We start from the raw sequence: 21,196 nt of genomic DNA, 5'->3' as shown, positions 1-21,196 counted from the left end.
GTTTCGTAACGTTTGTAAACGTTTGGCATAAATCGCTAAAAGGGTGAAACGTTTGGATTTGTTTAGATATTTTTGTAAACGTTTGGCTTAAATCGCTAAAAAGGTGAAACGTTTGGATTTGTTTCGTGACGATTGTAAACGTTTTGCTTAAATTGCTAAAAAGGTTAAATGTTTGGTTTAAATCGCTTAAAAGGTGAAACGTTTGGATTTGTTTCGTTATGTTTGTAAAACGTTTGTATTGAATCGCTAAAAAGGTGAAACGTTTGGATTTGTTTCGTAACGTTTGTAAACGTTTGGCTTAAATCGCTAAATTGGTGAAACTCTTCGATTTTTTTTCTAACGTTTGTAAAAGTTTGGCTTAAATTGCTAAAAAGGTGAAACGTTTGGATTTGTTTCGTAACGTTTGTAAACGTTTGGCTTAAATCGCGAAAATGGAGAAAAGTTTGGATTTTTGTAACGTGTGTAAACGTCTGGCTTAAATCGCTAAAAAGGTGAAACGTTTGGATTTATTTCGTAACGTTTGTAAACGATTGGCTTAAATCGCTAAAAATGTGAAACTCTTGTTTCGTAACGTTTGACATAAATCGCGAAAAAGGTGAAACACTAGTATTTGTTTCGTAACGTTTGTAAATGTTTGGGTTAAATCGCTAAAAAGGTGAAACGTTTGGATTTGTTTCGCAACGTTTGTAAACGTTTGGCTTAAATCGCTAAAAAGGTTAAACGTTTGGATTTGTTTCGTAATGTTTGTAAACGTTTGGCTTAAATCGCTAATAATGGGAAACATTTGGTTTTGTTTCGAAACGTTTAAAACATTTGGCTTACATCGTTAAAAATGTGAAATTTTTGGATTTGTTTCGTAACGTTTTAAATTTTTAGTTTTGTTTCGCTAAAAAGGTGAAACGTTTGGATTTGTTTCATAACGTTTATAAAGTGTTTGGCTTAAATCACTAAAAAGGTGAAACGTTTGGATTTGTTTCATAACGTTTATAAATGTTTGGCTTAAATTGCTAAAAACGTGAACCGTCTGGATTTGTTTCGTAACGTTTGTAAACGTTTGGCTTAAATCGCTAAAAATGTGAAACTTTTGGATTTGTTTCGTAATGTTTTAAACGTGTGGTTTTGTGTCGTAACATTTATATACGTTTGGCTTAAAATCGCCAAAAAGGTGAAACGTTTGGATTTGTTTCGTAACATTTGTAAAAGTTTGGCTTAAATCGCTAAAAAGGTGAAACGTTTGGATTTGTTTCGTAAATTTCGTAAACGTTTGGCTTAAATCACTAAAAAGGTGACACGCTTGAATTTGTTCCGTAATGTTTGTAAACGTTTGGCTTAAATAGCTTAAATGGGGAAACGTTTGGATTTGTTTCGTAACGTTAGTAAACGTTTGGCTTAAATCGCTAAAAGGGAGAAACATTTGGATTTGTTTCGTAACGTTTGTAAACGTTTGCCTTAAATCGCTAAAAAGGTGAAACATTTGGATTTGTTTCGTAACGTTTGAAAACTTTTGGCTTAAATCGCTAAAAAGGTGAAACGTTTGGATTTGTTTTGTAACGTTTGTATACAATTTGCTTAAATTGCTAAAAAGATTAAATGTTTGGTTTAAATCGCTTAAAAGGTGTAACGTTAGTATTAAATTGCTAAAAAGGTAAAACGTTTGGATTGGTTTCGTAACGTTTGTAAACGTTTGGCTTAAATCGCTAAAAAGGTGAAACACTTGGATTTGTTTCGTAACGTTTGTAAACGTTTGGCTTAAATCGCTAAAATAGGGAAACATTTTGATTTGTTTCGTAACGTTTGTAAATTTTTGGCTTAAATCGCTAAAAAGGTCAAAGGTTTGGATTAGTTTCGTAACGTTTGTAAACGTTTGGCTTAAATCGCTAAAAAGGCGAAACGTTTGGTTTTGTTTCATAACCTTCGTAAACGTTTGGCTTAAATCGCTAAGAAGGCGAAACGTTTGGATTTGTTTCGTAACGTTTGGCTTAAATCGTTAAAAAGGTGAAACGCTTGGTTTTGTTTCGTGAACTTTGTAAACATTCGACTTAAATCGCTAAAAAGGTGAAACGTTTTGTTTTCTTTCGTAACTTTTGTAAACATTTGGCTTAAATCGCTAAAAAGGTGAAACATTTGGATTTGTGTCGTAATGTTTGTAAACGTTCGGCTTAAATCTCTAAAATTGTGAAACGCTTGGATTTGTTTCGTAACATTTGTAAACGTTTGGCTTAAATCGCTAAAAAGGTGAAACGTTAGGATTTGTTTCTTAATGTTTGTAAATGTTTGGCTTAAATCCCTAAAAAGGTAAAGCGTTTGGATTTGTTTCATAACGTTTGTAAATGTTTGGCTTCAATCGCTAAAAAGGTCATAAGTTTGGATTTGTTTCGTAACGTTTGTAAACGTTTGGCTTAAATCGCTAAAAAGGTCAAAGGTTTGGATTTGTTTCGTAACGTTTGTAAACGTTTGGCTTAAATTGCTAGAAAGGTGAAATGTTTGGTTTTGTTTCATAACCTTTGTAAACGTTTGGCTTAAATCGCTAAAAAGGTGACACCTTTGGATTTGTTTCGTAACGTTTGTAAACTTTTGGCATAATCGCTAAAAAGGTGAAACCCTTGGATTTGTTTCGTAACGCTTGTAAACGTTTGGCTTAAATCGCTTAAATGGTGAAACGTTTGGTTTTGTTCCGTAACGTTTACGTTAGGCTTAAATAGATAAAATGGGGAAACGTTTGGATTTGTATAGTAACGTTTGTAAACGTTTGGCTTAAATCGCTTAAAAGGTGAAACGTTTGGAAGTGTTTCGTAACGTTTGTAAACGTTTGGCTTATATTGCTAAAAAGGTGAAACGCTTTAATTTGTTTCGTAACATTTGTAAACGTTTGGCTTAAATCGCTAAAAAGGTGAAACGTTTGGCTTTGTTTCGTAACGTTTGTAAACGTTTGGCTTATATAGCTAAAATGTGGAAACATTTGGATTTGTTTCGTAACGTTTATAAAGGTTTGGCGTCAATCGCTAAAAAGGTGGGTGAAACGTTTGGATTTGTTTCGTAACGTTTGTAAACGTTTAGCCTAAATCGCTAAAAAGGTGAAACGTTTGGATTTGTTTTGTTACGTTTGGCTTAAATTGCTAAAAAGGTTAAACGTTTGGCTTAAATCGCTAAAAAGAGGAAACGTTTGGATTAGTTTCGTAATGTTTGTAAACGTTTGGCTTAAATCGCTAAAAAGGTGAAACGCTTGGATTTCTTTCGTAACGTTTGTAAACGTTTGGCTTAAATCGTTATTATGGGGAAACGTTTGGATTTGTTTCGTAATGTTTGTAAACGTTTGATTAAATCGCTAAAAAGGTGAAACGTTTGGATTTGTTTCGTAACGGTTGTAAACATTTGGATTTAATCTCTAAAAAGGTGAAACGTTTGGTTTTGATTCTTAACCTTTGTAAACGTTTGGCTTAAATCCCTAAAAAGGTGAAACATTTGGATTTGTTTCGTAACGTTTCTAAACGCTTCGCTTAAATCGCTAAAAAGGTGAAACGCTTGGATTTGTCGTAACGTTTGTAAACGTTTGGCTTAAATCGCTAAAATGGGGAAACGTTTGGTTTTGTTTTGTAACGTTTGTAAACGTTCGGTTTAAATCGCTAAAATGGAAAAATGTTTGGATTTGTTTCGTAACGTTTGTAAAATGTTTGGCTTAAATTGCAAAAAGGTAAAACCTTTGGATTTGTTTCGTAACGTTTGTAAACGTTTGGTTTAAATTGCTAAAAAGGTGAAACTCTTGGATTTGTTTCGTAACGTTTGTAAACGTTTTGTTTCGTAACGTTTTAAATGTTTGGTTTAAATTGCTAAAAAGGTGAAACGTTTGGTTTTGTTTCGTGAACTTTGTAAACGTTCGGCTTAAATCGCTAAAAAGGTGAAATGTTTGGATTTCTTTCGAAACGTTTGTAAACGTTTGGCTTTAATCGCTAAAATGGTGAAACGTTTGGATTTGTTTCATAACGTTTGTAAACACTCGGCTTAAATCTCTAAAAAGGTGAAAAGCTTGGATTTGTTTCGTCACACTTGTAAACGTTTGACTTAAATCGCTAAAAAGGTGAAACACTAGCATTTGTTTCTTAATGTTTGTAAATGCTTGGCTTAAATCTCTAAAAAGGTGAAACGTTTGGATTTGTTTCATAACGTTTGTAAACGTTTGTCTTAAATCGCTAAAAAGGTGAAACATTTGGCTTTGTTTTGTAACCTTTGTAAACGTTTTGTTTCGTAAAGTTTTATACGTTTGGTTTAAATTGCTAAAAAGGTGAAACGTTTGGTTTTGTTTCGTAAACTTTGTAAACGTTTGGCTTAAATCGCTAAATAGGTGAAACATTTGGATTTGTTTCGTAACGTTTGTAAACGTTTCGCTTAAATCGTTAAAAAGGTGAAATGTTTGGATTTGTTTTGTAACGTTTGTAAACGTTTTTCTTAAATTGCTAAAAAGGTGAAACGCTTGGATTTGTTTCGTAATGTTTTAAACGTTTGGTTTTATTTCGTAACGTTTGTAAACGTTTTGCTTAAATCGCTAAAAGGGTGAAACGTTTGATGTTGTTTCGTAACGTTTGTAAACTTTTGGCTTAAATCGCTAAAAAGGTGAAACGTTTGGATTTGTTTCGTAACGTTTGTAAATGTTTTGCTTCAATTGCTAAAAAGGTGAAACGTTTGGATTTGTTTCGTAACGTTTGTAACCCTTTGGCTTAAATCGCTAAAAAGGTGAAACGTATGAATTTGTTTCGTAACATTTGTAAACGTTTGACTGAAATTGCTAAAAAGGCGAAACGCTTGGATTTGTTTCGTAACCTTTGTAAACGTTTGACTTAAATCTCTAAAAAGGAGAAACGATTGGATTTGTTTAGTAACGTTTGTAAACGTTTGGCCTAAATTGCAAAAAAGGTGAAACACTTGGAATTGTTTCGTAACGTTTGTAAACGTTTGGCTTTGTTTCGTAAAGTTAGGATTTGTTTTGTACCGTTTGTAAACGTTTGGCTTAAATCGCTAAAAAGGTGAAACACTTGGATTTTTTCGTAACGTTAGTAAACGTTTGGCTTAAATCGCTAAAAAAGTGAAACTTTGGTTTTGTTTCGTAACCTTTTTAAACGTTCGGCTTAAATCACTAAAAAGGTGAAACGTTTGGATTGTTTTCGTAACGTTTGTAGACATTTAGCTTAAATCGCTAAAAATATGAAACGTTTGGTTTTGTTTCATAACGTTTGTAAACGTTTGGCTTATATCAGTAAAAAGGGGAAACATTTGGATTTGTTTCGTAATGTTTTTAAACGTTTGGCTTAAATTGCTAAAAAGGTGAAATGCTTGGATTTGTTTCGTAACGTTTGTAAATGTTTGGCTAAAATCTCTAAAAAGGTGAAACGCTAGGATTTGTTTCGTAATGTTTTTTAACGTTTGGCTTAAATCGCTAAAAAGGTGAAACGTTTGGATTTGTTTCGTAACATTGCTAAACGTTTGGCTTAAATTGCTAAAAAGCTGAAATGTTTGGATTTGTTTCGTAACGTTTGTAAACGTTTGGCTTAAATTGCTAAAAAGGTGAAACGCTTGGATTTGTTTCTTAACGTTTGTAAACGTTTGCCTTTAATCGCTAAAAAGGGGAAACGTTTGGATTTGTTTTGTAACGTTTGTAAACGTTTTAGCTTTAATTGCTAAAAAGGTGAAACGCTTGGATTTTTCTCGTAGAGTTTGTAAACGTTTGGCTTTGTTTCGTAACGTTTAGATTTGTTTCGTAACATTTGTAAACGTTTGGCTTAAATTGGTAAAAATGTGAAATGTTTGGATTAGTTTCGTAACGTTTGTAAACATTTGGCTTAAATCGCTAAAAAGGTGAAACGCTTGGATTTGTTTCGTATTTTTTATTAAACGTTTGGCTTAAATCGCTAAAATGGGGAAATGTTGGCTCAAATCGCTAAAAAACCGAAACTTTTGGATTTGTTTCGAACGTTTTAAACGTTTGGTTTTGTTTCATATCATTTCTAAACATTTGGCTTCAATCTCTAAAAATGTGAAACGTTTGAATTTGTTTTTGTAACGTTTGCAAACGTTTGGCTTAAATCGCTAAAAAGGTGAAACGCTTAGATTTTTTCGTAACGTTTGTAAACGTTTGGCTTAAATCGCTAATAAGGTGAAACGTTTGGTTTTGTTTCGTAAACTTTGTAAACGTTCGGCTTTAATCGCTAAAAAGGGGAAACGTTTGGATTGGTTTCGTAACGTTTCTAAACGTTTGGCTTTGTTTCGTAACTTTTGTAGACGTTTAGCTTAAATCGCTAAAACTATGAAACGTTTAGATTTGTTTCGTAACGTTTGTAAACGTTTTGCTTAAATCGCTAAAAAGGTGAAACGTTTGGATTTGTTTCGTAACGTTTGTAAACGTTTGGCTTAAATCACTAAAAAGATCAAACATTTGGATTTGTTTCGAAACGTTTTAAACGTTTAACTTTGTTTCATAACGTTTGTAAACGTTTGGCTTCAATCGCTAAAAAGGTGAAACGTTTGGAATTGTTTCGTAGCGTTTGTAAACGTTTGGCTTAAATCACTAAAAATGAGAAACGTTTGGATATGTTTCGTAACATTTGTTAATGTTTGGCTTAAATCGCTTAAAAGGTGAAACGTTTGATTTTGTTTCGTAAATCTTGGTAAAGGTTTGGCTAAAATCGTTAAAAAGGGGAAACGTTTGGTTTTGTTTCATAACCTTGTAAACATTTGGTTCAAATCGCTAAAAAGGTTAAACATTTGGTTTTGTTTCATAACCTTTGTAAACGTTTGGCTTAAATCGTTAAAAAAGTGACACGTTTGGATTTGTTTCGTAACGTTTGTAAACGTTTGGCTTAAATTGCTAAAAAGGTGACACGTTTTTATTTGCTTTGTAAACTTTGTAAACGAAATGTTTGGCTTAAAATCGCTAAAAAGGTAAAAAGTTTCGATTTGTTTTGTAATGTTTGTAAACGTTTGGCTTAAATCGCTAAAAAGGAGAAACGTTTGGTTTTGTTTCATAAATTTTGTAAACATTTGGTTTTGTTTCGTAACGTTTGTAAACGTTTGGCTTAAATCGCTAAAAATGGGAAACGTTTGGTTTCGTTTCGTAACCTTTGTAAACGTTCGCCTTAAATCGCTAAAAAGGTGAAACGTTAGGATTGGTTTCGTAACGTTTGTAAACGTTTGGCTTTGTTTCGTAAAGTTTGTAGACGTTAGGCTTAAATCGCTAAAAATAGGAAACGTTTGGATTTGTTTCGTAACGTTTGTAAACGTTTGGCTAAAATCGCTAAAATGGTGAAAATTTTGGATTTGTTTCGTAACGTTTGTAAACGTTTGGCTTAAATCGCTAAAAAGGTGAAACATTTGGATTTGTTTCGAAACGTTTAAACGTGTAACTTTGTTCGTAACGTTTGTAAACGTTTGGCTTCAATCGCTAAAAAGGTGAAACGTTTGGAATTGTTTCGTAGCGTTTATAAACTTTTGGCTTAAATCGCTAAAAATGTAAAACGTTTGGATTTGTTTCGTAACATTTGTAAATGTTTGGCTTAAATCGCTTAAAAGGGGAAACGTTTGGTTTTGTTTCGTAACATTTGTAAACGTTTGGATAAAATCGCTAAAAAGGGGAAACGTTTGGTTTTGTTTCATAACCTTTGTAAACATTTGGTTTAAATCGCTAAAAAGGTGAAACATTTGGTTTTGTTTCATAACCTTTGTAAACGTTTGGCTTAAATCGCTAAAAAGATGACACGTTTTGATTTGTTTCGTAACGTTTATAAACGTTTGGCTTAAGTCGCTAAAAAGGTGAAACATTTTTATTTGTTTCGTAACGTTTATAAACGTTTGGCTTAAATCGCTAAAAAGGGGAAACGTTTGCATTTGTTTTGTAACGGTTGTAAACGTTTGGCTTAAAACGCTAAAAAGGTAAAACGTTTCGATTTGTTTTGTAATGTTTGTAAACATATGGCTTAAATCTCTAAAAAGGTGAAACGTTTTGTTTTGTAAAGTTTGTTAACGTTCGGCTTAAATCGCTAAAAATGTGAAATGTTTGTTTTTGTTCTGTAACGTTTGTAAACGTTTGGCTTAAATCGCTAAAAAGGAAAAACGTTTGGTTTTATTTCATAACCATTGTAAACATTTGGTTTTGTCTCATAACGTTTGTAAACGTTTGGCTTAAATCGCTAAAAATGTGAAACGTTTGGTTTTGTTTCGTAACGTTTGTAAACGTTTGGCTTAAATCGCTAAAAAGGGAAAACGTTTGAATTTGTATCGTAATGTTTTTAAACGTTTGGCTTAAATTTCTATAAAGGTGAAACGTTTGGATTTGTTTCATAACGTTTGTATACGTTTGGCTTAAATAGCTAAAAAGGTGAAACGCTAGGATTTCTTTTCGTAATGTTTGTAAACGTTTGGCTTAAATAGCTAAAAAGGTGAAACGCTAGGATTTCTTTTCGTAATGTTTGTAAACGTTTGGCTTAAATTGCTAAAAAGGTGAAACGTTTCGATTTGTTTCGTAACGTTTGTAAACGTTTGGCTTAAATTGCTAAAAAGGGTAAAACGCTTGGATTTGTTTCGTAAAGTTTGTAAACGTTTTACTTAAATCGCTAAAAAGGGGAAACGTTTGGATTTGTTTTGTAACGTTTGTAAACGTTTGGCTTTAATTGCTAAAAAGTTGAAACGCTTGGATTTTTTTCGTAGCATTTGTAAACGTTTGGCTTTGTTTCGTAACGTTTAGATTTGTTTCGTAACGTTTGTAAACGTTTGGCTTAAATTACTAAAAATGTGAAATGTTTGGATTAGTTTCGTAACGTTTGTAAATATTTGGCTTAAATCGCCAAAATGGGGAAATGTTTGCTTAAATCGCTAAAAAGGTGAAACGTTTAGATTTGTTTCGTTTGTTTTCAACGTTTCATTTTGTTTCATAACGTTTGTAAACGTTTGGCTTCAATCTCAAAAAATATGAAACGTTTGGATTTGTTTCGTAACTTTTGTAAACGTTCGACTTAAATTGCTAAAAAGGTGAAACGTTTGGATTTGTTTCGTAACGTTTGTAAACGTTTGGCTTTGTTTCGTAACGTTTTTAGACGTTTGGCTTAAATCGCTAAAAATGTGAAAAGTTTGGATTTGTTTCGTAAGGTTTGTAAACGCTTGGCTTAAATCGCTAAAAAGTTGAAACATTTGGATTTGTTTCGTAACGTTTGTAAATGTTTGGCTTAAATCGCTAAAAAGGTGGAACATTTGGATTTGTTTCGTAGCGTTTTAAACGTTTGGCTTTGTTTCGTAACTTTTGTAAACGTTTGGCTTCAATCGTTAAAAAGGTGAAACATTTGGAATTGGTTTGTAGCGTTTGTAAACGTTTGGCTTAAATCGCTAAAAATGGGAAACGTTTGGATTTGCTTTGTAACATTTGTAACCGTTTGGCTTAAATCGCTTAAAAGGGGAAACGTTTGGTTTTGTTTCGTAACGTTTGTAAACGTTTGTCTTAAATCGCTAAAAAAGTGAAACGTTTAGATTTGTTTCGTATGTTTTCAACGTTTCATTTTGTTTCATAACGTTTGTAAACGTTTGGCTTCAATCTCAAAAAATATGAAACGTTTGGATTTGTTTCGTAACCTTTGTAAACGTTCGGCTTAAATTGCTAAAAAGGTCAAACGTTTGGATTTGTTTCATAACGTTTGTAAACGTTTGGCTTTGTTTCGTAACGTTTGTAGACGTTTGGCTTAAATCTCTAAAAAATTGAAACGTTTAGATTTGTTTCGTATGTTTTCAACGTTTCATTTTGTTTCATAACGTTTGTAAACGTTTGGCTTCAATCTCAAAAAATATGAAACGTTTGGATTTGTTTCGTAACCTTTGTAAACGTTCGGCTTAAATTGCTAAAAAGGTCAAACGTTTGGATTTGTTTCGTAACGTTTGTAAACGTTTGGCTTTGTTTCGTAACGTTTGTAGACGTTTGGCTTAAATCGCTTAAAATGTGAAAAATTTGGATTTGTTTTGTAACGTTTGTAAACACTTGGCTTAAATCGCTAAAAAGTTGAAACATTTGGATTTGTTTCGTAACGTTTGTAAATGTTTGGCTTAAATCGCTTAAAAGGTGGAACATTTGAATTTGTTTCGTAGCGTTTTAAACGTTTGGCTTTGTTTCGTAACTTTTGTAAACGTTTGGCTTCAATCGTTAAAAAGGTGAAACGTTTGGAATTGGTTCGTAGCGTTTGTAAACGTTTGGCTTAAATCGCTAAAAATGGGAAACGTTTGGATTTGTTTTGTAACATTTGTAAACGTTTGGCTTAAATCGTTAAAAAGGTCAAACATTTGGATTTGTTTCGTAACGTTTGTAAACGTTTGGTTTAAATTGCTAAAAACGTGAAAATGTTTGGCTTTGTTTCGTAACCTTTGTAAATGTTTCGTTTCGTAACGTTTTAAACGTTTGGTTTAAATTGCTAAAAAAGTGAAATGTTTGGTTTTGTTTTGTAACCTTTGTAAGCGTTCGTCTTAAATCGCTAAGAAGGTGAAATATTTGGATTTGTTTCGTAACGTTTGTAAACGTTTGGCTTAAATCGCTAAAAAGGTGAAACGTTTGGATTTGTTTCGTAACGTTTGTAAACGCTTGGATTTGTTTCGTAGCGTTTGTAAACGTTTGGATTTGTTTCGTAACGTTTAGATTTGTTTCGTAACGTTTGTAAGCATTTGTCTTAAATTTCTAAAAATGTGAAATGTTTGGATTAGTTTCGTAACGTTTGTATATATTTGGCTTAAATCGCCAAAATGGGGAAATGTTTGCTTAAATCGCTAAAAAAGTGAAACGTTTAGATTTGTTTCGTATGTTTTCAACGTTTCATTTTGTTTCATAACGTTTGTAAACATTTGGCTTCAATCTCAAAAAATATGAAACGTTTGGATTTGTTTCGTAACCTTTGTAAACGTTCGGCTTAAATTGCCAAAAAGGTGAAACGTTTGGATTTGTTTCGTAACGTGTGTAAACGTTTGGCTTTGTTTCGTAACGTTTGTAGACGTTTGGCTTAAATCGCTAAAAATATGAAAAGTTTGGATTTGTTTCGTAACGTTTGTAAACGCTTGGCTTAAATCGCTCAAAAGTTGAAACATTTGGACTTGTTTCGTAACGTTTGTAAATGTTTGGCTTAAATCGCTAAAAAGGTGGAACATTTGGATTTGTTTCGTAGAGTTTTAAACGTTTGGCTTTGTTTCATACTTTTGTAAACGTTTGGCTTCAATCGTTAAAAAGGTGAAACGTTTGGAATTGGTTCGTAGCGTTTGTAAACGTTTGGCTTAAATCGCTAAAAATGGGAAACGTTTGGATTTGTTTTGTAACATTTGTAAACGTTTGGCTTAAATCGCTTAAAAGGGGAAACGTTTGGTTATGTTTCGTAACGTTTTAAAACGTTTGTCTTAAATCGCTAAAAACGTTTGGTTTTGTTTCACATTTTTATGTCTGGATTTGTTTTGTTACGTTTGTAAACGTTTACGTTCGGCTAAAATCGCAAAAAATGTGAAACGTTTGGATATATTTCGTAACGTTTGTAAACATTTGGCTTAAATCGCTAAAAAGGTGAAACGTTTGGTTTTATTTCGTAACATTTATAAATGTTTGGCTTAATTCACTATAAATGTGAAACGTTTGGATTTGTTTCGTAACGTATTAAATGTTTGGTTTTGTTTCGTAACGTTTATAAACGTTTGCTTAAATTGCTAAAAAGGTGAAACATTTGGATTTGTTTCGTAACGTTTATATACGTTAGGCTTAAATCGCTAAAAAGGTGAAACGTTTGAATTTGTTTCGTAACGTTTGTAAACGTTTAGCTTAAATCACTAAAAAGGTGAAACTTTTGGTTTTGTTTCGAAACGTTTGTAATCGTTTGGCTTAAATTGCTAAAAAGGCGACACATTTGGATTTGTTTCGTAACCTTTGTATACGTTAGGCTTAAATCGCTAAAAAGTTGATACTTTTGGATTTATTTCATAACATTTGTAAACGCTAAGCTTAAATCTCTAAAAAGGTGAAATGTTTGGATTTGTTTTGTAATGTTTGTAAACGTTTGGCTTAAATCACGAAAAAGGTCAAACGTTTTGTTTTGTTTTGAAACGTTTGTAAACGTTCGGCTTAAATCGCTAAATATGTAAAACGTTTGTTTTTGTTCCGTAACGTTTGTTAACGATTGGCTTAAATCGCTAAAAAGGTGAAACGTTTGGTTTTGTTTCATAACCTTTGTAAACGTTTGGTTTTGTTTCGTAACGTTTGTAAATGCTTGGCTTAAATTGCTAAAAAGGTGAAACTTTTGGATTTATTTCCTAATGTTTGTGAACGTTTGCCTTAAATTACTAAAAAGGTATAACGTTTGGATTTGTTTCGTAACGTTTGTAAACGTTTGGCTTAAATTGCTAAAAATATGAAACGTTTAGATTTGTTTCGTAACGTTTTAAACGTTTGGATTTGTTTTGCAACGTTTGTAAACGTTTGGCTTAAATTGCTAAAAAGGTGAAACGTTTAGTTTTGTTTCGTAACGTTTTAATCGTTTGGATTTGTTTTGTAACGTTTGTAAATGTTTGGCTTAAATCGCTAAAAAGGTGAAACGTTTAGATTTGTTTCGAAACGTTTGTAAATGTTTGGCTTAAATCGCTAAAAAGGTGAAACGTTTAGATTTGTTTCGTAGCTTTTGTAAACGTTTGGCATAAATCGCTAAAAAGGTGAAACGTTTTGTTTTGTTTTGTAACTTTTGTAAAACCAAACATTTCGAAACAAATCGAAACGGTTGAAACGTTATGAAACAAATCCAAACGTTAAAATCGCTAAGCCAAACGTTTATTTCGTAACGTTTGTAAACGTTTGGCTGAAATTGCTAAAAATGTGAAACGTTTGGTTTTGTTTCGTAACGTTTGTAAACGTTTGGCTTAAATCGCTAAAAAGGGAAAATGTTTGGATTTGTTTCGTAATGTTTGCAAACGTTTGGCTTAAATTGCAAAAAAGGTGAAACGCTTTGATTTGTTTCGTAACGTTTGTAAACGTTTGGCTTAAATCGCATAAAGGTGAAACCCTAGGATTTGTTTCGTAATGATTTTAAACGTTTGGCTTAAATCGCTAAAAAGGGGAAACGTTTGGATTTGTTTCGTAACGTTGCTAAACGTTTGGCTAAAATCGCTAAAAAGGTGAAATACATTGATTTGTTTCGTAACTGTCACGACCCGATTTCTCGAGCCGCAATCGGCGCTAGGGAATGGGAGTGGTAGCTCCGAAACCCGTAGCAAGCCTAAAAACCTGTGTAAAGTTTTTTCAAATCAAATCATTTTTTTCATATATCAAAATACATGTGACCCCATTTTACAAAAATATCAGAGTTAAAATGCGCCAGTCAAATACATAGACAAAAACATCTAGACTACTGCGGACTGCTAGAATGAAAACCTTCTTTCACTTCTTGTGCAAATGACTTCCGAGAATTAAAACTTCGGAAGCTTGACTTTCCAAATAATATCATGCTATCCCTGAAAAATGGGAGGAGCAACGGGGTCAGTATAAAACTGAGTGAGTTCACCAAATTACACGCAGTATCACATAAAGGGTTAAAACCGTTGAAAACCCATTTTATATATAAAAAATACTCTTTTAAAATCATATTGCATACCCTCTTTACTTTCCTTCATAGCTCTTTGTTTATTTCATAAACTTATAGTTTATATGTATTTGACATCTTCGATTTCTTATTATGGTTTTGACATTTTTCTTCTCTCGTTTTGTTTCATTAGTTTTCGACCGAATCTTAAATCTTAGTTTATATCATCATGATTCTAAGTCGAACTAAATCATTGGCAAGTCTCTTGTGACTTGATCCTTATGGTTGGGTCCCGAGATTGTTCAACCGAGTTACCCATAACCATATGGTACAGTCCCGAGATAATTCAACCGAGTTAATTGTACCATTTCTTAATCCCAAACGAACGATAAGAGTCCCGAGATAATTCAACCGAGTTACTCTTTAGACACGGGTCCCGAGATAGTTCAACCGAGTTACCTTCGTGTCTGCATTCGGACTCTGCACCCTGCAGGTCTTTTGAACTTAACTGTCGATTCATATAAATCCTATTGTCGTTTAATAGGAAAGTTTGCTCATATTGTGCCTCGATCTTATTTCGTATTGATTCTCAATGTATTGTACATACTTTTTATTTCATATGAGTCCCGAGGACTATTATCGAGAATGGATGAGATAGGGTCCCGGGATAGTTCTACCGAGTTCAACCTCGTATCTTAGTTCTTATTATTGGGTGTACCATAGTACAATTCTCATTTTACATTTCTAATTGATTTTGTATTTTTCGTTCTGTTGTATTGATCCTTTATGGACCATGACATGCACATTACAATCTACAAACATACATCTATAACACACGCACGTATGGGTATTTGTTATAATTAAAAGTACGAATAGGAACGTACTATGTTTCTTTATAAATATATGAGTAATAGTACATATAGGAATGTACTATATTTTTCTTATTTATATTTGGTTCGATTCACGTCATTTTACTTTACCCATCCCCGGTGCATTAACATTTATGTTATTATCAAAATAACACATTGCGATAAAACATCATTTTCAAAGCACACATACGTATACATTTTAAAAAAACAAACATTTCAAATATAAAAATATTCATATAGCTTTTCGTATTAAAATACGTAGCTTTATGAATATTGACGAGTAATTTAAAGTGTACTCACCACTTGCTATCCATAATCTTTAAATAAACACGAAGACATCTCGATCCGTTCCCCTCAAGCCTTGTCGATAGTCGCTTCGTCGAGTCTACGCAAATTCGATAACACTACGAATTAATAAAATTTCTAAGTATAACTAATTTATCAAAAAGCTAATTTTCTAGTCTACTTCGGCTAACCAAATTCTTATCTAAAAATAGTCCGACCCCAAAACAAAATTGACATTCTTAAAGTTCGGAATGTCGCCTACAACTTTTATTTAGGTCTCGGAATGAAATTCGCACCCGAAGGTGTCGGAATCTAGCCCATAAGGTTTTTACATAGGGCTGTCCTAAAACTGCAGACCTGCTCTGAGCAATAAAATGTTTTGCTCAATTTGATTATCTTAGAGGCAGAATTAGAGAAAACTTAAACCTAGACAATTGTAGGTAACATCTCAAAGTTTTCGTATCAACAAACGGAACTTGATTCCGAGTTATAAAACTCGAGATATTGCTCTCACAATACCTCTATTCTGCAGTACAAAATTCTGCCAATCGTCAAACTAATTTTCGCCGACTCGTTTCATAACTATTTCGTGTTGAAACTAAACCTAACAATTTCAGACCTCTAACACCAATTCAATCCAGCCTCTAAATACTTCAATAATCAATCATAATTCATAACTAAGTTTCATCAAACTAACACAACCTAAATAATTCATTAATATCCAATACTATCATCATTTTTTTCATCAAACTTCACCATCACCTTAATCAATTAAACTCAACTTGTTTCAGCTCTAATTAACTCACATCAAAGAATGAATCCAACATTTGATCATCACTTCATCCATCAAGTTTAGGGGCCGAAACCCTTGCCCATTTTCAAGTCAAATTGCATTCGATCACAACACAATTTCAATGGTCAAAACACCAACTTATTAACCATCATCATTATCATAGCAAAAGTAAATCCTAAGCCATCAAACTCATCCAACATATCAATCAAAACATAGATAAATTTCAGAATTCAACCTCACCTTGGATTGTTGATCATGGCCAAACACTTCAAGCTCAAATTCACCATCAACTTTGCTTCAATTCAACTCAAGAACACCTATAATCATCAACAAATAAAATCCCTAAATCAATCCTCAAAACCCTTAACATATACATCACACACAATTCAAAACTTTCATCCTACATCAAAACAACCATTAGACTTAACTTAAATCATCAATTTACTAATCATACACATCATTTCCACCATTGGAATCATCATCACCATTTTAACTAATCAAACCCGAAAGTTACAGCCCTAACCCTAATCTCAAGATGTGATTATTACCTTGAACAATAGGGCTAGATCAGTAGCTCTCCTTCTTCTCGTTCCGTGGCCACAAGAATCGTCCAATTTCGTTGAGAAACGAAGAAGTTATGCTCCTTTGAAATTTGGTTGATGATCTTCCATGGAGAAAGGATGGAGTACGAAATTTGGGAGCTGAAAATGATAAGCTTGCTGAGTTTAAACTCATATGCAAGTGGCTTAGATAAATGTGACAAAAGTCTCCTTTAGTCCTTGAGTTTGCCACCTCCTCAACCTCTAACTTCTAACTTTTCTTTCGTCCAATTTAGTCCACTAATCCTTTAATTATTCGATTCTCGATGAATTCCGTATTATTTATTTTCGAAATAAATAATATTAGTATCATATCTTATAATATCACTTTTCAACAATTTATTTTGGCAATTTTGGCCAAAAACGCTCAAATTTCCATTTTGAGCTAATTTGCACTTTTTCTCACTTTTTCGTCCAATTTTCATATTAATGACTATCGATAACCACTTTATCGATATTATTTTCTTATCTTGAGAAAATAGAGTAAAACATAACTTCCTTCCGAAGTTTGTGGTTAAAAGTCCACTTTAGCCCTTAAGTGGCTAATTTGCACTTTACCCTTATTCTTAACTAACCGTCAAACTTTCTTCTAAAACGATTTCGTACACTTACGAAACTTGACGATCATTTATTAATAATATTTCACGGACCTTGACGTGAATATTATTAACTCTGGCTTTCCTACTTATTTTATCTTATTCCATTTTTGTCCCGATTAAATCCAATTCATCGCATAATAATTTTCCATTTAAATTATTATCCTACGATAATTCCAATAGACCCTCTTCGGTCTAAGTCTTTATTATCCAATCCTAATCTGATTTTCTCGTTCTTAATCTTTATGATTACGCCTCGTGGCACTACACGTAATACCTCAAAAATTTAGGTTATTACAGTAACGTTTGTAAACGTTTGGCTTAAATTGCTAAAAAGGTGAAACACTTGAATTTGTTTCGCAACGTTTGTAAACATTTGTCTTAAATTGCTAAAGAGGTCAAACATTTGGATTTGTTTCGTAACGTTTGTAAACGTTTGGCTTAAATTGCTAAAAACGTGAAAATGTTTGGCTTTGTTTCGTAACCTTCGTAAATGTTTCGTTTCGTAACGTTTTAAACGTTTGGTTTAAATTGCTAAAAAAGTGAAATGTTTGGTTTTGTTTTGTAACCTTTGTAAACGTTCGTCTTAAATCGCTAAAAAGGTGAAATATTTGGATTTGTTTCGTAACGTTTGTAAACGTTTGGCTTAAATCGCTAAAAAGGTGAAACGTTTGGATTTGTTTCGTAACGTTTGTAAACGTTTGGTTTAAATTAATAAAAAGGTGAAACGCTTGGATTTGTTTCGTATTTTTTTAAAAGTTTGGTTTTGTTTCGTAGCGTTTGTAAATGTTTGGCTTAAATCGCTAAAAAGGTGAAACGTTTGGTTTTGTTTCGTAACGTTTGTAAATGTTTGTCTTAAATCGCTAAAACGGTGAAACGTTTGGCTTAAATCGCAAAAAGGTGAAACGTTTGGATTTGTTTCGTAACGTCTATAAACATTTAGCTTCAATCGCTAAAAAGGTGAAACGTATGAATTTGTTTTGTAACGTTTGTAAACGTTTGGCTTAAATAGCTAAAAAGATGAAACGTTTGGATTTGTTTCGTAACCTTTGTAAACGTTCGGTTTAAATTGCTAAAAAGGTGAAACGTTTGGATTTGTTTCGTAACGTTTGTAAACGTTTTGCTTTGTTTCGTAATGTTTGTAGACGTTTGGCTTAAATCGCTAATAATGTGAAACGTTTGGATTTGTTTCGTAACGTTTGTAAACGTTTGGCTTAAGTTGCTAAAAAGGTGAAACGTTTGGATTTGTTTCGTAACATTTGGCTTAAATCGCTAAAAAGGTGAACATTTGGATTTGTTTCGTAACGTTTTAAACGTTTGGCTTTGTTTCGTATCATTTGTATACATTTGGCTTGAATCGCTAAACTGGTGAAACGTTTGGAATTGGTTTGTAGCGTTTGTAAACATTTGGCTTAAATCGCTAAAAATGTGAAACGTTTGGATTTGATTCGTAACGTTTGTAAAAGTTTGAATTAAATCGCTAAAAAGGGGAAACGCTTGGATTTGTTTTGTAACATTTGTAAACGTTTGGCTTAAATCGCTAAAAAGGTGAAACGTTTGGATTTGTTACGTAACCTTTGTTAATGTTCGGCTTAAATCTTTAAGAAGGTGAAACGTTTGGTTTTGTTTCATAACGTTTGTAAACGTTTGGCTTAAATCGCTAAAAAAGTTTGGTTTTGTTTCACCTTTTTACGTTTGGATTTGTTTTGTTACGTTTGTAAACGTTTATGTTCGGCTTAAATCGCTAAAAATGTGAAACGTTTGGATTAATTTAGTAACGTTTGTAAACATTTGGCTTAAATCGATAAAAAGATGAAACATTTTGTTTTATTTCGTACCATTTGTAAACGTTTGGCTTAAATCGCTATAAATGTGAAACGTTTGGATTTATTTCGTAACGTTTTAAACTTTTGGTTTTGTTTCGTAACGTTTATAAACGTTTGCTTAAATCGCTAAAAAGGTGAAACATTTGGATTTGTTTCGTAACGTTTATAAACGTTTGGCTTAAATAGCTAAAAAGGTGAAACGTTTGAATTTGTTTCGTAACGTTTGTAAACGTTTAGCTTAAATCGCTAAAAAGGTGAAACATTTGGTTTTGTTTTGTAACGTTTGTAAACGTTTGGCTTAAATTGCTAAAAAGTGACATATTTGGATTTGTTTCGTAATCTTTGTAAACGTTAGGCTTAAATCGGTAAAAAGGTGAAACGTTTGGATTTGTTTCGTAACGTTTGTAAACGTTAAGCTTAAATCTCTAAAAAGGTGAAACATTTGGATTTGTTTCGTAACGTTTGTAAACGTTTCGCTTTGTTTCGTAATGTTTGTAAACGTTTGGCTTAAATCGCTAAAAATGTGAAACGTTTGGATTTGTTTCGTAACGTTTGTAAAAGTTTGAATTAAATCGCTAAAAAGGGGAAACGCTTGGATTTGTTTTGTAACATTTGTAAACGTTTGGCTTAAATCACTAAAAAGGTGAAAGGTTTGGTTTTGTTACGTAACCTTTGTTAATGTTCGGCTTAAATCTTTAAATCTTTAAAAAGGTGAAACGTTTGGTTTTGTTTCGTAACATTTGTAAACGTTTGGCTTAAATCGCTAAAAAAGTTTGGTTTTGTTTCACCTTTTTAAGTTTGGATTTGTTTTGTTACGTTTGTAAACGTTTACGTTCGGCTTAAATCGCTAAAAATGTGAAACGTTTGGAATAATTTGGTAACGTTTGTAAACATTTGGCTTAAATCGATAAAAAGGTGAAACATTTTGTTTTATTTCGTACCATTTGTAAACATTTGGCTTAAATCGCTATAAATGTGAAACGTTTGGATTTGTTTCGTAATGTTTTAAACGTTTGGTTTTGTTTCGTAACGTTTATAAAAGTTTGCTTAAATCGCTAAAAAGGTGAAACATTTGGATTTGTTTTGTAACGTTTATAAACGTTTGGCTTAAATCGCTAAAAAGGTGAAACGTTTGAATTTGTTTCGTAACGTTTGTAAACGTTTAGCTTAAATCGCTAAAAAGGTGAAACGTTTGGTTTTGTTTCATAACGTTTGTAAACGTTTGGCTTAAATTGCTAAAAAGGTGACACATTTGGATTTGTTTCGTAACCTTTGTAAACGTTAGGCTTAAATCGCTAAAAAGGTGAAACGTTTGGATTTGTTTCTTAACGTTTGTAAACGTTAAGCTTAAATCTCTTAAAAGGTGAAACGTTTGGATTTGTTTTGAAATGTTTGTAAACGTTTGGCTTAAATCGCTAAAAAGGTCAAACGTTTGGTTTTGTTTTGTAACGTTTGTAAACGTTCGGCTTAAATCGCTAAATATGTGAAACATTTTTTTTTATTCCGTAACGTTTGTAAACGTTTGGCTTAAATCGCTAAAAAGGTGAAACGTTTGGTTTTGTTTCATAACCTTTGTAAACGTTTGGTTTTGTTTCGTAACGTTTGTAAACTTTTGGCTTAAATTACTAAAAAGGTGAAACGTTTTGATTTGTTACGTAATGTTTGTAAACATTTTGCTTAAATTACTAAAAAGGTATAACTTTGGATTTGTTTCATAACGTTTATAAACGTTTGGCTTAAATTGCTAAAAATATGAAACGTTTAGATTTGTTTAGTAACGTTTTAAACGTTTGGATTTGTTTTGCAACGTTTGTAAACGTTTGGCTTAAATTGCTAAAAAGGTGAAACTTTTAGTTTTGTTTCGTAACGTTTTAAACGTTTGGATTTGTTTTGTAACTTTTGTAAATGTTTGGCTTAAATTGCTAAAATTATGAAACGTTTAGATTTGTTTCGTAGCATTTGTAAACGTTTGGCATAAATGGCTAAAAAGGTGAAACGTTTGGTTTTGTTTTGTAACTTTTATAAACGTTAAACGTTACGAATCAAATCTAAACTTGTAAAACGTTACGAAATAAAACCAAACGTTACGAAACAAATCCAAACGTTTAAAACGTTACGAAACAAATCCAAATGTTTAAATCGCCAAGCCAAACATTGGTTTCGTAACGTTTATAAACGTTTGGCTGAAATCGCTAAAAATGGGAAACGTTTGGTTTTGTTTTGTAACATTTGTAAACGTTTGGCTTAAATCGCTAAAAAGGGTAAATGTTTGGATTTTTTTCGTAATGTTTGCAAACGTTTTGCTTCAATTGCAAAAGAGGTGAAACGCTTGGATTTGTTTCGTAACGTTTGTAAACATTTGGCTTAAATCGCTACGTTTGGATTTGTTTTGTAACGTTTGTAAACGTTTGGCTTAAATCGCTAAAAACGTGAAAATGTTTGGTTTTGTTTCGTAATCTTTGTAAATGTTTTGTTTCGTAACATTCGTAAATGTTTGGTTTAAATTGCTAAAAAAGTGAAACGTTTGGTTTTGTTTTGTAACCTTTGTAAACGTTCGTCTTAAATCGCTAAAAAGGTGAAATATTTGGATTTCTTTCGTAACATTTGTAAACGTTTGGCTTAAATCGCTATAAAGGGGAAACGTTTGGATTTGTTTCGACATTTGTAAA

General features: G+C 32.4%; 1 long non-coding RNA gene across 1 annotated transcript; it reads right to left on the bottom strand.

Annotated features, from left to right (window-relative positions):
* Window positions 1-13,306: 13,306 nt before the first annotated feature.
* On the bottom strand, window positions 13,307-16,231 carry LOC126674331 (uncharacterized). The gene is made up of 4 exons (XR_007639509.2): window positions 16,055-16,231; window positions 15,747-15,823; window positions 14,729-14,813; window positions 13,307-13,491 (listed from the first exon to the last, which is right to left on the bottom strand). It is a non-coding gene; the product is annotated as an uncharacterized LOC126674331 (long non-coding RNA).
* Between the last annotated feature and the right edge of the window lie 4,965 nt (window positions 16,232-21,196).

The sequence above is a fragment of the Mercurialis annua genome, linkage group LG3, assembly GCF_937616625.2.
Source record: "Mercurialis annua linkage group LG3, ddMerAnnu1.2, whole genome shotgun sequence".
Lineage (NCBI taxonomy): Eukaryota > Viridiplantae > Streptophyta > Magnoliopsida > Malpighiales > Euphorbiaceae > Mercurialis > Mercurialis annua.
This window is presented reverse-complemented; position numbering and strand designations above follow the sequence as displayed.